Raw genomic sequence first — 12,212 nt, 5'->3', positions numbered from 1 at the left:
ATGCATTCAGGTGCCGTGGTAACATGTGTTTGGTACATAATGCTACATACTATTAATGAATTCTGTAGTATTTCTAGGTACACTGGTATCTGTGTATTAAAAAGGAAACATGTATACCTAGCATTTATTTATATTATGTACCGGCATGGAGTTAATATGGTTCACAGACAATTAGCTGTGAGGCCACCTGTCCTGCAAATCCATATTTGTTGACTTAATCCATTGCACAGAAGTGTATTCATCTATTTGCAGAATATAATTTAATAGTGATAGTATTAAAACTACATTGCGGTGGAGGAAAGGACAAAAGAGGGCCTCATAAGCAGTCAGGTGAGATCTGAGATCCAGGTTTTACATTTTTGAGTGTACAAGGTGCTCCAAATTTTCGCAAATTACCGCACAGTAACTGTCATTAAAATTCATCTTAATCTAGAAATAAAGATGTATACAGCTGCAGTTTGTGGTTGCACATTTTGGTATGTAAAATGTGCTTAACGTGACATTCTTTACCTAACTTCCCCCGACCTTCCCCTATTTGTCCAAATACTCCTTTTTTATTTATAGAACTATTATTATTATTTTTTTGTTTTTTATACATAATTAAGCTTGTTATATTATACTCTAAGAAATTACAAAAAATAATTATGTTTTATTACCTGCTTCCAACAGATGGCGCTCGTCTACAGGAGGTGGGAGTCATTTTCAGCTCGGAGCTTCTGTCCCAACTTTAGGTGGAGCAGCCTGGTGGCCACGTGACGTTGTTACGGGTATATTACTCATTTGAGTGTATGTTATTTTATTAGTTTTCTCTCCACTACATATCTGCTAACTCTTTTCATATCACTGGCAGAGGCTGGGCAATTTCGCCATTTTTTGTAGTTTTAATGATACTCTAAATGAGAGAAGAAAATTTCACTTGTATCTGCATCTGGCTCATTTGTCATTCCCTTGAAAAGGGACGTTATGTAACATGTATATACGGAGGATCCCTAGTATGACGCACATGATTGTATAATTAGTGTAATAATAAGTTAATGCCATTTCTCCCTTACCTGTAGAACTAACTAACTATGACTTTTCGACGTTGCATGTGTTTAATCTTATTGCTATTAGGTTGAATGACAGTTTAATTGCTGCATACAATTGATTAGAGTGCAGTGCCACAAAGGAACTCATCCATCAGAAAATCGTTGCTTTGTGTTTCTGCTGTTATGGAAGTATCTCTGCTTTTAATTTGCCCACAAAAATTGGCAAATTAGTTGGCTGAACAATGGCATGGGATGTTTGCCTACTATAATGCTTTCAAGGGCTCCAAGTTCAGACTTTATCAAATAAAATGAGCTGTGAGCTTTTATTTCCATTAATAAATACCACTGGGGATGTTTCTGTTCATAGTGTTTTGTGTTTAATTGTAAAATGAGTGGAAGGATATGAAAAATAAATTATGTTTCAGTCAAAAACTTCGGGAGAGCTTTTGTATTTAAGTAACAAACAAAGTATTTCTTTGTTGCACAACTTGCATATGTACTCACTGTACTCTCTCTCCAGTCACTTGGCTATAGATTCTTATCTCCTGGATTTGAACAGGTGTACATAGTGAGGTGGTCACTGCACGCACAATACATTGCATCTTGATGATGAAATCTATTGCTGATTGCACCAACAAACCTGGATTCACTTGATGAGTTTTTTAATCATAAGAGGATTTTTATTGGGATGTTAGGTTTACTATATATCACTGACTGGTGACATTTTTTTTAAATAAATTATGAATTATTATAATTCAAGGTTTTTTCTGAACAAACCACAAGATTTCTGGAAGAAAGTCGCTTTGACAGATAAGAACAAAGTAAAGATGTTTGGCCATAATCCACAGCGCCATGTTTTGGTGAAAACCAAACACAGCATATCAGCATAACTCAAGCACAGTGATGGAGGGACGATGTTTAGGCTTGTTTTGCAACAACAGCACCTTGGTACCTTTCAGACATTGAGTTAACCATGAACTCAAAGCTTGGCTGAAAATGGTTCATGCAACAGGAGAATGACTTATTATTTTAGCATCTTCTGATAATGCTTGGAATTCGGAATTCTATGTCAATGAAAAAAAAAAAAATCCAAGAATTGCAGTCAAACATTTGGAGAGTAACCCCACCAAAACAGCTTTGGGAAATATATGAATAATCCTAAGACCAAAACTGTCATTCATTGAGCTTCTTTCTTTATTGAAAGCACCACTGAGTTGTTAGTGATGTACATTGCACCCCTTACAGGACTGCTGTATAAGAATTTAAACAATATAATTTGTGCTGCATGTTATAGCACCATAGCCAGCCAACCGAACATCTGAAAATACTGTTGAGCAATCAACACGCATAACAGGAAATCTCCTGAGCCCTATCCTATATATAGAGAGAAACTATGCCTCCCTATTTTTCCATACAAAAACATTCTGAACTCATTACTAATTGTGTCAAACTTTTTTTGCATGACAGCATTATCATTTTTTGTTTTTATAAAAGTCATGCTCACAAACAACCAAAGAAAATGTGAGTTACAAAGATGTTATTGCACTTGTGTAATATCCAACATCATCATTGCTAAACATAAAAAAAGTCCCATATTTGGATACTCATGTTTGTACAGAGCAGAGTTTTGCAACTCAGTCAACATCAAAGGTTACAGTACCACAACACAACAGGTTGCACTCCACTAAATAGTACGAAGTAAACACAACACCCCATGTTATTACTTCAGTAAATGAGACATCCCATGATTATTCTGAAAATAAATAAATATGGATATTAGTTTGCACTTAGTCTTGGGATATGGTATCAGACTTTTTAATGACGTCCCAAATCCCAATAAAATGTATTGACCTTTTTAATGCATTACGGGATTCCAGTATTGCATTTTCCAACATGACTCAATTTTGGGAGGAGAATGCTGAAGAGGATGAGGAGGGAAGTATTATAATATTGTCCAGCTCCTAGTTGGCTCAGAGACTCCTCACAGGGCAGTTTGTAAATTATTTGTAGAGATACCTGGCTGTCTCAAGCAAACATCTCAGTCACTGTGTGGAAAGATTTTACAGGGAAGCTGGTATCTGCAATTGTAAATGCATGTAATGCATCAGTAAATCTTGACATACATGGTGGAGACAACCCACATGAATTTTTCAGCTTTGCAAGTTTAAAGAGTAAGAACCAGCTGTCGGGTCCGTGGCTGTCTTTTTTTCCCTTTTCTCCCCGTGTCACTCTAATTAGTCAGAGGCATGTGAAATTTAGGAATCAATTAGGAATTGCTTCCTAAATATATGCCTGTTTTTTACGTTATGGATGAAGGTGAGAATTTGCTCTTTAGTACACATCCACATGTAATTAATCAATAATTGAATAATGTCGTAATGGTGGCAACAGTCTGTTGGAGCTCTTTACAAAACATTTACAGGGAAGGGGCATTAGACCAACATTCAACATAATGTTTAAATAATCTGACAACAGTAAAAAAAAAAAAAGAAAGATGTAAAATGCAAACATAACCTAGGTCAATTTCAAATTCAGATTTTATTTGTCACATATACCATCATACACAGTATGACATGCAGTAAAATTGATTTTTAACTTAAGGAGTAAGTTGTAGCCACACTAAAATTTAATTCCTTGAACTGAATAGAACCTCATATATTAATAAATGTATTTGTTTATTCAAACAATGTGAAACATTATTACAGCCTACTTTGTATCAAACAACCAGTCTCACTCTTACCAAAAAGAATATTTAAGTATAAGTATACTTTAAAAACTAGAAAACAAGCAAGTATACCTTTAGTTTACTTTGTATGTATTTTCTTCCTTTTTTTTAGACCAAATTACATTTAAACATACTTTACGTACAGTTAGAAGTATACAGAAAAGTATAAGTACATTTAGTCTATACTTGTAGTATAGTAGTGCTTGTAGCATACTATGTAGTATGTAATTTATTTGAAGTATACCTGAGGTTTACTAAGAAGTAAAAAGAAATACCCAGCATGCATTGCAGTGCTTTAACTGTGAAATTAAAACAACTATGAAACAAATGATTGATGTTTTAAAACAAGAATCTGTCAAAAATTCTTGTGCAATGTCATTTACCTTTTGAACAGAGTAAGTGGGGTAAATTATTAATTTATAAAATGAAATTGTTCAAACCGTGAGTGAAAAGGGTCAATAGTTAATAAACCTCAACTCTCAAAACCTTTTCTCACCTGTTCACAATATAATTCTGGTACTTGAACTATGGGTGCAGTTCTCTACAAATGAAGCCTTTGGTAGTTAGATATGATATCTGGGGAATGAAGAGATTTGTTACATGTGAAAAATATGTTTCAATTGCATTTTAATTACTGTTTTTCAATCAGAAGTAACTCAAATATAAACTAAAAAGTAAATTAATAGTATACTTGTAAGGTTAGTATTGTGATAGTTGAGTATATTTTAATTATACTCTTGTAGATATTATGACATTATGCTAGTACATTTATAGTGAACAAAAAGTACATCTAAAAGTTAATTTCAAGAATACTCTTATGTACTAAAACAGGGGCCAATATAGTCCCAAGAAGCATTATTAGTATATGTACTAGGTAAGGTATACTTGGGAAATATAATTGAAGTATACTTATTTTTTGTATGGCCAGCAACAAAAACTAATGGCTACATTTAGAGTAATGTTTAAAAATGACTTCATTTAGCAGGGTGTTCCTTTTTTCTCTTCTTATTCTTTCTTATACTGGACCTTCATTTGTTTTGTATAAGGTGGTACTTTTTAAGACACCTCTGCCTAACTACAGTGAACTAACCTAATAATATGCTCTGGTCGTCATTTTACACAAGTTAAGGTGTGACATCCATGAAACCTACACCACTAACCAGCATCAGTCCTACTACTTCACTCTCAAAATTAATAAATTCTGGGACAAGCAGAAACTGTATTTTTAGCAGTGCATTATGTTGCAGGCCAGACTGCTATTAAATGCACTCTCCTAAAGAAATAATTCCTTTGTAGCAACACTTCGTCTTGGTTCAGAAGAGATGTCCTGGATATACGTAATAATGTAACACGGGTGTTTATGTTTGTTCATGTTTAGCACGTTGGGTTGTGTTTTTAAAGCGATTGTTACGTTTTTAAAGCTTTTTAATGCGACAGGTGCGATAGCCGACACCACACCTTCACCTGACGTACAACGTGACGTATGACGCACACGTCGGGTATTCACTTTCAAAACAACAATGGGGATAGAAAATATTGCTCGAGGTGGTTAATGCTCCTTTCGCTGGTTGCCAACCACCATTAAATAACAACAAGAAGAAAATATTGATCTGCTTTTCTTAGTTTTGCACGTTTAAGACGCAATTCAGACTCAAACAAAGCTGCAAAGCAGGAGAACAACATGACCATCAACTATTCTGTGCCACAGATCCAGTTCGCTGCAGCACAGAGTGATGATGAGACCGTTAACATGTGCAACTTAGAAGTAGTCAGAGGTAACTGGATGTTCAGTCGGGTTAAATGCAAGGTTGATTGGATTATATCTGAAGATCGTATGCTATTCGTGATAACTCTGCTAGACTCCAAATTGCTCGTCCATGCGGGAGTATTTCAAAATTAAATGAAACCACTTAACATGGTTTAACTGACATGGGACACATTAAAGTTGGATTGACACCAGTTAATCAGTCTCAAGGTAAGTGTTTTTTTCACTTATTCGAGAGAAGTCCGAAATGCGTTCTTATTACTGTTTGTTTTGACTTTTAAGCTACCCTACCAGGATATTTTCATTCAAATGCTAAGATAAAATGTAAATATCTATGAATGTGGAGACTCAAAAGACTAGTTAGGTAATAGTTGCCGATGGATTTATGAGACTTGATAGAAACTTGGACGTTTGCAACAGGTGAATCGGTGAACTACCGAGGTTGCGCCCAAATGCTTAAAGCTGTTAGCTGGTCAGTGTTTTCAGGTGTGCTTGTACTACCTGTACGGTGCGGAGTGCTGACTAACTCATGTTAAACCCATTAAAGCGTCGAGCTCAAATATCTTGTCATTTTTGTGCACTGCTCTCTTGTCGGCACACATTTTCTGTTTATTGAAGCCTTTTGTGAATAATTTTGATCATGTAAAAACTGGGAATTGGTCCCTATTGACAATACTCTTATTTTTTGCATTGCATATGTCATTTAGGAAAGGTAATTGGTCACTGAACTTTTTGCAACTATGTGTATTGTAATTTCTGTTTGGCACAGGAGCTTTTTGTGGACACAGGTATCCAGTCTCTGTTTTGTTATCTCAAATTTCTGTAATTTCCTTTATAAACCAAGGTTGTTGGACATGTGTCTCAGTGAATCCAGCAAAGTAACAATATCAAATTTCACATTACATATTACTGATCAACATGGTAGCCTAGCTACACCAACAGCAGAAATACTGAAGTCAATACTGTAAAGTTTAACAGCAGCACAAACTATAAACTCCAAAATAACCATACAGTTGATTCATCTCCGGTAATTTAATTGGGCTGACTCTTTGTTAAGTGTGTTTAATGTGCAGAATAATTCCCAATTATGTACAATTATAATATGTTAAGACGGACTTATGTACATAAGGCCATTAATAATTAACTGTACGTAGCTATTTGCTTTATGACTATCTAGACAGTGTGAAGAAGTGAAGTATTGAAATTATTTTATGTTGTATAATGACAATGACAATGTTGCCCCTATATATTTAAGGACAAAGTTCAATGACCGCCACCTGCTGGATGGTGAGTACAGAGGGGCATGTAATTGTTGAGCTGGACAAAGAGAACACCTTTGATGATGCGATGTCAGTCTTCTTTGGTTCATTCTATGTATTGAACCTGGAATACCAGGAGTCAGCGTGTGCAACATTGGAACTAATTCAGAGGTATGTTTGAACAGTTAGATAATAGTGATAGATGATGAATAAATTATAACTAAATAACTCATTATTTCAAATCACAACTCAATGTTACTGTATGTTACTATTTATTATGGCATGTTTTAAGGTTCTTTGTAAGGATAAAACCTGAAGAGGGAACAAAATGTACATCCAAGGTTGGGACAAGCAGAAAGACTGGGACTGCTGTGAAGTGATTAACCCTCATGTCACAACTTTCCTCCAGCGGCTTACTGAATTTGAGTGGAGAACTTCAAAATAGGTAACTGTTTTTGCCATTTTTAGTGAATTTCTTGTATAATTTAAGTGACCAATGTGTTGTTACCTGTGTCTCCACAGATGATCCATGGCCCATGTTTCTGGACATTTACACAAGATGAACAACAATGAAGACAAGTTCTCTTGCCATCTTGCAAGACACTGTCTCTGTCCAATAGGTTTTTTTGAGTGCAACAGTTTTGATTTTTTTTCCCTTCTTTTACCCGTTTGTTAAAAATTATTTCAGCTACTTACACTTTAATTGTTACATGTATTGGCTCACCCTACAAATCAATGAACTCAGTCCACAAAGCAAGATCAGGGTTCAGTGCAGGTCAGTCAAGTCAGGTCAGGTCACACGCTCATCCATGTCCTTGTGGGCCCTGTTTTGTGCATTGACTTGGTGGTGTGAGCCAGTATTTTGGACAAAGTGTATATAAAGGCAGACGTGTGGGGCTTGATATTATATTCATTACAATTCAGTTTATTTGTATGGTGCCAACAAAATGAATGCCAAGGCACTTCACATTGTAGGTTTAAGACCCTACAAAATATAACTAAGAAAACCCAACACTTGAGCATATGTTGTCTGCCATGATATGGATATGACATATTATTGTTATTGTTTGTACAACCATCTGAGAAAATAATGGATTACATAGTTTAGTAAAAACAAGTGCTTCCTGGCGTCACTGTCGCCAGTGAGATACTGTAAAAAAGGCTACGGTGCGTTACCATAATTTGTCCAAGAGTATTATACCACACCAGCAAAAAACGGTATCATCCTGCAGAACGGTAAGCTACCGTAACACGGCGTCATGGTATGACGCTGGCAACATTGACGCCAGTATGTTACCGTTAAGTGGCGATGAAAAGTCTAACAGTGTGGAAATGCGTAGCTTGTGTCCCAAGATGGATATATATTGTGTATGGTCATATTCGACTGATGCAGACGTTATTGTTTTGTCTGAAACACAATAAAATTTTATCTGGTGATAGTACTGGCTTTCTTGGCTCTTGGCGAAGGCGGTCGCACTTTTTCTCCTCTCCTCCTTCCCCTTATCTTCCCTGCTTAGCCTCTTGTGTCCTTGTCTTGTCTCGTGTGTATTACTTTCCCTCGAACAGTCTCTCACTGTCGTTCTCTAAAACCTAAAAGAGAATTATGGATTTGATCAACTGGTCTCTGAATGCTATTGACACCCTCTTCTCAACGAGAAGTCTGGGCTTGGGTGAGCCAGAGTGCCCTGAAGGGACTTTCCCTGCCGGATACACGATGGATGGGTGGCAGAACTGGAGGGTCATGTGCCTGGTGAGACTGTCGATCGAGGACGATGAAGATATCTACCTATTCGGAACCATGATAGCAGGGTTCTTGCTGATCGGAGCTGGCTTGGCCCTGGCTTATCGGAGAAATAAGAGAGCGGAACCAGCTGTTCAAACCCCCCCAAGGCTGCCCGCTGGAATCGAAGCGATGGGACGAGGCGCGACCTCTCACAACGAACGCAGCATGGTTAACACCTTGGAGACGCTTACAGCTGCCGTGAAGGCTCAAAACAACACCATTGAGCGTATGGTGGGATACATGAGAGAGAGGCCTGCTCAAAATGAGACCCTTGAGTGAAAGTTGGATCACATCGCAGAACGGCTCACTGCAGTTGTGGGGTCTCAGAATCAAAAGAATGATAACACCACGGAACAGAAGTTTGATACCATCATGGGGAGGCTCGCGGCTCTCCAACGGGAGATTGAGAGACCAGTGTCAGAGTGTTAAAGAACAGCTTTAAATTCTCCTGAGCTGCTCGCATAAAAGAAAAATCAACAAATTCAACATGCGGAAACCACGGCGCCAGCTGCGGGCCCAAGGCTGGTGCCAAACAACAACAACTCCCTGATAACGACTGTGTGATGACTATTCTTCCCATCCCATGCAAGGCCACCTGGGATGGCTAGCAGCTTGTTTACTTAGCCTGATAGGGCGAAGGACACTGTCTCAGCTGAACTCTGGACACGCACACACATACACTTACACTGATAAGCACGCACTCATCCCCCTCCCTTTCCAAACGCCTTCGATGCTTGTTTCCTGTGGGGGAAGATGGCGGGTCTGGGTGCCGCGCTGGAATGGTAGCGCTGTGCAGGATGACAGCTGTGTTTGCTTCAGATTACTCCTCACCCCCTACCCAACCCTGTGGCTTGTCACATGCTCCAATGTTGTAATGTGGACATTTATGTGCTGTCTGTGCAGAGGAGTTTTTTTTGTTTCCTGTTCTCATGCTGTCCTCCCATAGGTGCCCAGCATGAGTAGAGGTCTCTTTTTTTCCTCTTGTACTTTTCCCATTGTTGTGTATTTTTTCAGTGTTTCCTCTGTAACGCTGCCGATCTCCGACTGTATTCCCATGTGATGTCTTTGTTGTGTGTGTAAGTCGGGGGGGGGGGGGGGGGGGGGGGGGGGGGGCAACCTGCATATGGCCAATAAAGCATTCATTCAATTCAGTTCAATGGTTCCCCCACGAAATGACAAGGCTGACTTGCTCAGTTGCTTTACTGAGCATTTTATAATGTCTGGTACACAAATTGAAAGTCTTTCTTATGAGCACTCCTGAGCTGCATTCTCTGATAATTTTATGGCCAGCCACTCCTTTAATTTTAACCCAAGCCCTAAAACATTTAGAAAACCAACAGGCCCTGACAATTTGGAGATTTCCTTTTTAAAGCTAGCTGCTGATTTTATTGCCCACCAGTTACTTATCTTTTTAATCTTTCTTTGGATACAAATAAAATTCCAACCATATGAATATATGTATCATCCACAAATAAAAATGAACTTCGATATATCTGCTGCTCTGCATATATCATTTGCATATAAGATGAAGAGTCTGAATGTTGAGGAGTCCCTGCTCTCTAAATACTTTTCACCCAGTCTAGTGCCACGAGGTCTTTCCATTGTGTCACTTAACATCTTGTCATCAAATGTGTCAGAGGTTGTTTTCAAGTTAAAAACTCCTGCTGCTTTGTTTTATTGACACAATTTGTAACTTCTTTAAATAATTCAGTTAATGCCATGGATGTTGATCTGTTTGATCTAAATCCACAAATCCTGGTAATATTTTGTTTAGTTATAAATGTATACAGTCTATTAAGTATTTTTGAATAATTGTGGGAGTAGAGAAATGGGTCTGTAATTTGTGAACAACAACATATATGTGCTGTTACTGAATATTTACTTATTACCTAAAATGACTTATGAAAGTTTTGACTCTCACAGGCTGCCAGAGATTCCTGCAGGCTTCCGTGCCCTTCCCTTAACCACCAGTATGGCCTTGAGAGGTGCAGGTGCTATTAGTCTTCCACCATCCTCACGCCAAAAATAAGAAAAATCTCAGTCATATCTCAGTGAACAGAACATACATAGACTGAAACATACACAGATTGAAAGCCAGAATGTGTGTCTCTGGCATTGGAGCTGAATGCTTTTTATGTCCAGCATCCACACCAACTAGCTGACTCTGATGCAGTTCATCAATACAAGATTTAATTCATTTCAAAGGTTTAATTAATATTGCAAAAACAATTTAGCTACACAGAAATGTAACTTATGTAAAAGAAAAACAATATTATGGACAATGGAAAATCCTATAATCTATGATTATATACTTCACATATATTAGAAAACAAGAGAGAAAGAAAATACATTGTTTTAGTCCTCCGAGTGTTAGCAAGGGATACAAATTGTGTTTATTGGAGAATTGTTCAATATTAACATTTCTCAGAAAACTATGCATGTCTTTATAAAACTATTTAAACTAATTCAGCACTTACAGACCCTCTAACTCTTAAACAGAAACTGAATTTGGTTTGGATTCCAAAATTGACCGACATAGATGGAAGTGAGGCAGAAAATAAAATACCAAACTGGAGAAACTTTAAAAAAGCTTGTTCTCACCTAAAATTACACAGTTTTTTGTTTTGTCTATATCATGTTAGTATAAATGCAGTCACTTTTTAATATCTATAACACTTTAAGACACAAACTCAAATGGTAATTGTGTGTATAACACTGTTGTTCATCTGTTAAAAACTGAGAAAGACCTAACAATGTAACAATGTAATGTATGAATAATATTCTTAAGTTCAGCTAAGGAAACTCTATGTTGCAATTTAAAAAATTTTAATGCATGTGAGTCAAACCCCAGAGAAGAATCCAATATTACTCTGATTTTGAATGCTTGATGTAGCAGTTGAAGAAAAAGAAGCCAGTCCCTGACAGATTTTAGGATATAGTTCAGTCTTATCGGCATTTAAAACAAGGAGTCTCAAATGCAGTTTTCTCTGTCCTTTCTTAAAGTTCTCTTCCATTATATGACCAGTTCAGCTTATGGTTAAAAGAACCCCCAGGCACTTCTCAGAATTCATCTCAGTGTCTCTTCATTGGATGTTCACTGGTAAAAGAGAAGGTTTGTACCTGCAGCAGTCGTCCAATTTTTCCCAGCACTGATCTGGAGATGGTACTTCTGGCACCAGTTCACAAACTCAGTTTCAGTACTGAAAGCAAAGAGAATACAGGTAAACACAATGCAGTTTCTAAAAAAAGTGAGTGTCCCCTAAACTTAGTAACTGGTTGGACCACCTTTAGCAATAACAACTGCAATCAGGCATTTGTGATGACTGGCAATGAGTCTTTTACAGTGCTGTGGAAGAATTTTGGCCCACTCATGCAACCATATTCAAGGGTTTTCGAGCATGAATCAGCTTTTTAAGGTCATGCCACAGCATCTCAATCTGATTCAGGTCAGGAGTTTTACTAGACTTCAAAGTCTTCATTTTGTTTTTCTTAAGTCATTGTGAGGTGTACTTTCTGGTGTTTTTTGGATCAGTTGGATCAGAGGCCAAGTGCGCTTCAGCTTGAGGTCACAAGCAGATGGCTGGACATTCTCCTTCAGGATGTTTTGGTAGACAGAAGACTGTTGTTACCCTTATGCCAGATGTAATGACAC

The 12,212-nt window shown here is 37.5% G+C and overlaps 1 long non-coding RNA gene across 1 annotated transcript; it reads left to right on the top strand.

Annotated features, from left to right (window-relative positions):
* Positions 1–5,676: 5,676 nt before the first annotated feature.
* Positions 5,677–7,929, top strand: LOC146501932 (uncharacterized). Its single transcript, XR_014869298.1, has 4 exons — positions 5,677–5,728; positions 6,774–6,948; positions 7,070–7,222; positions 7,300–7,929. It is a non-coding gene; the product is annotated as an uncharacterized LOC146501932 (long non-coding RNA).
* The last annotated feature ends 4,283 nt before the right edge of the window (positions 7,930–12,212 follow it).

Source organism: Neolamprologus multifasciatus, chromosome 15 (genome assembly GCF_963576455.1).
Source record: "Neolamprologus multifasciatus chromosome 15, fNeoMul1.2, whole genome shotgun sequence".
Lineage (NCBI taxonomy): Eukaryota > Metazoa > Chordata > Actinopteri > Cichliformes > Cichlidae > Neolamprologus > Neolamprologus multifasciatus.
The sequence above is the reverse complement of the archived record's forward strand: the minus strand, read 5'-3'. Positions and strand labels throughout refer to the sequence as shown.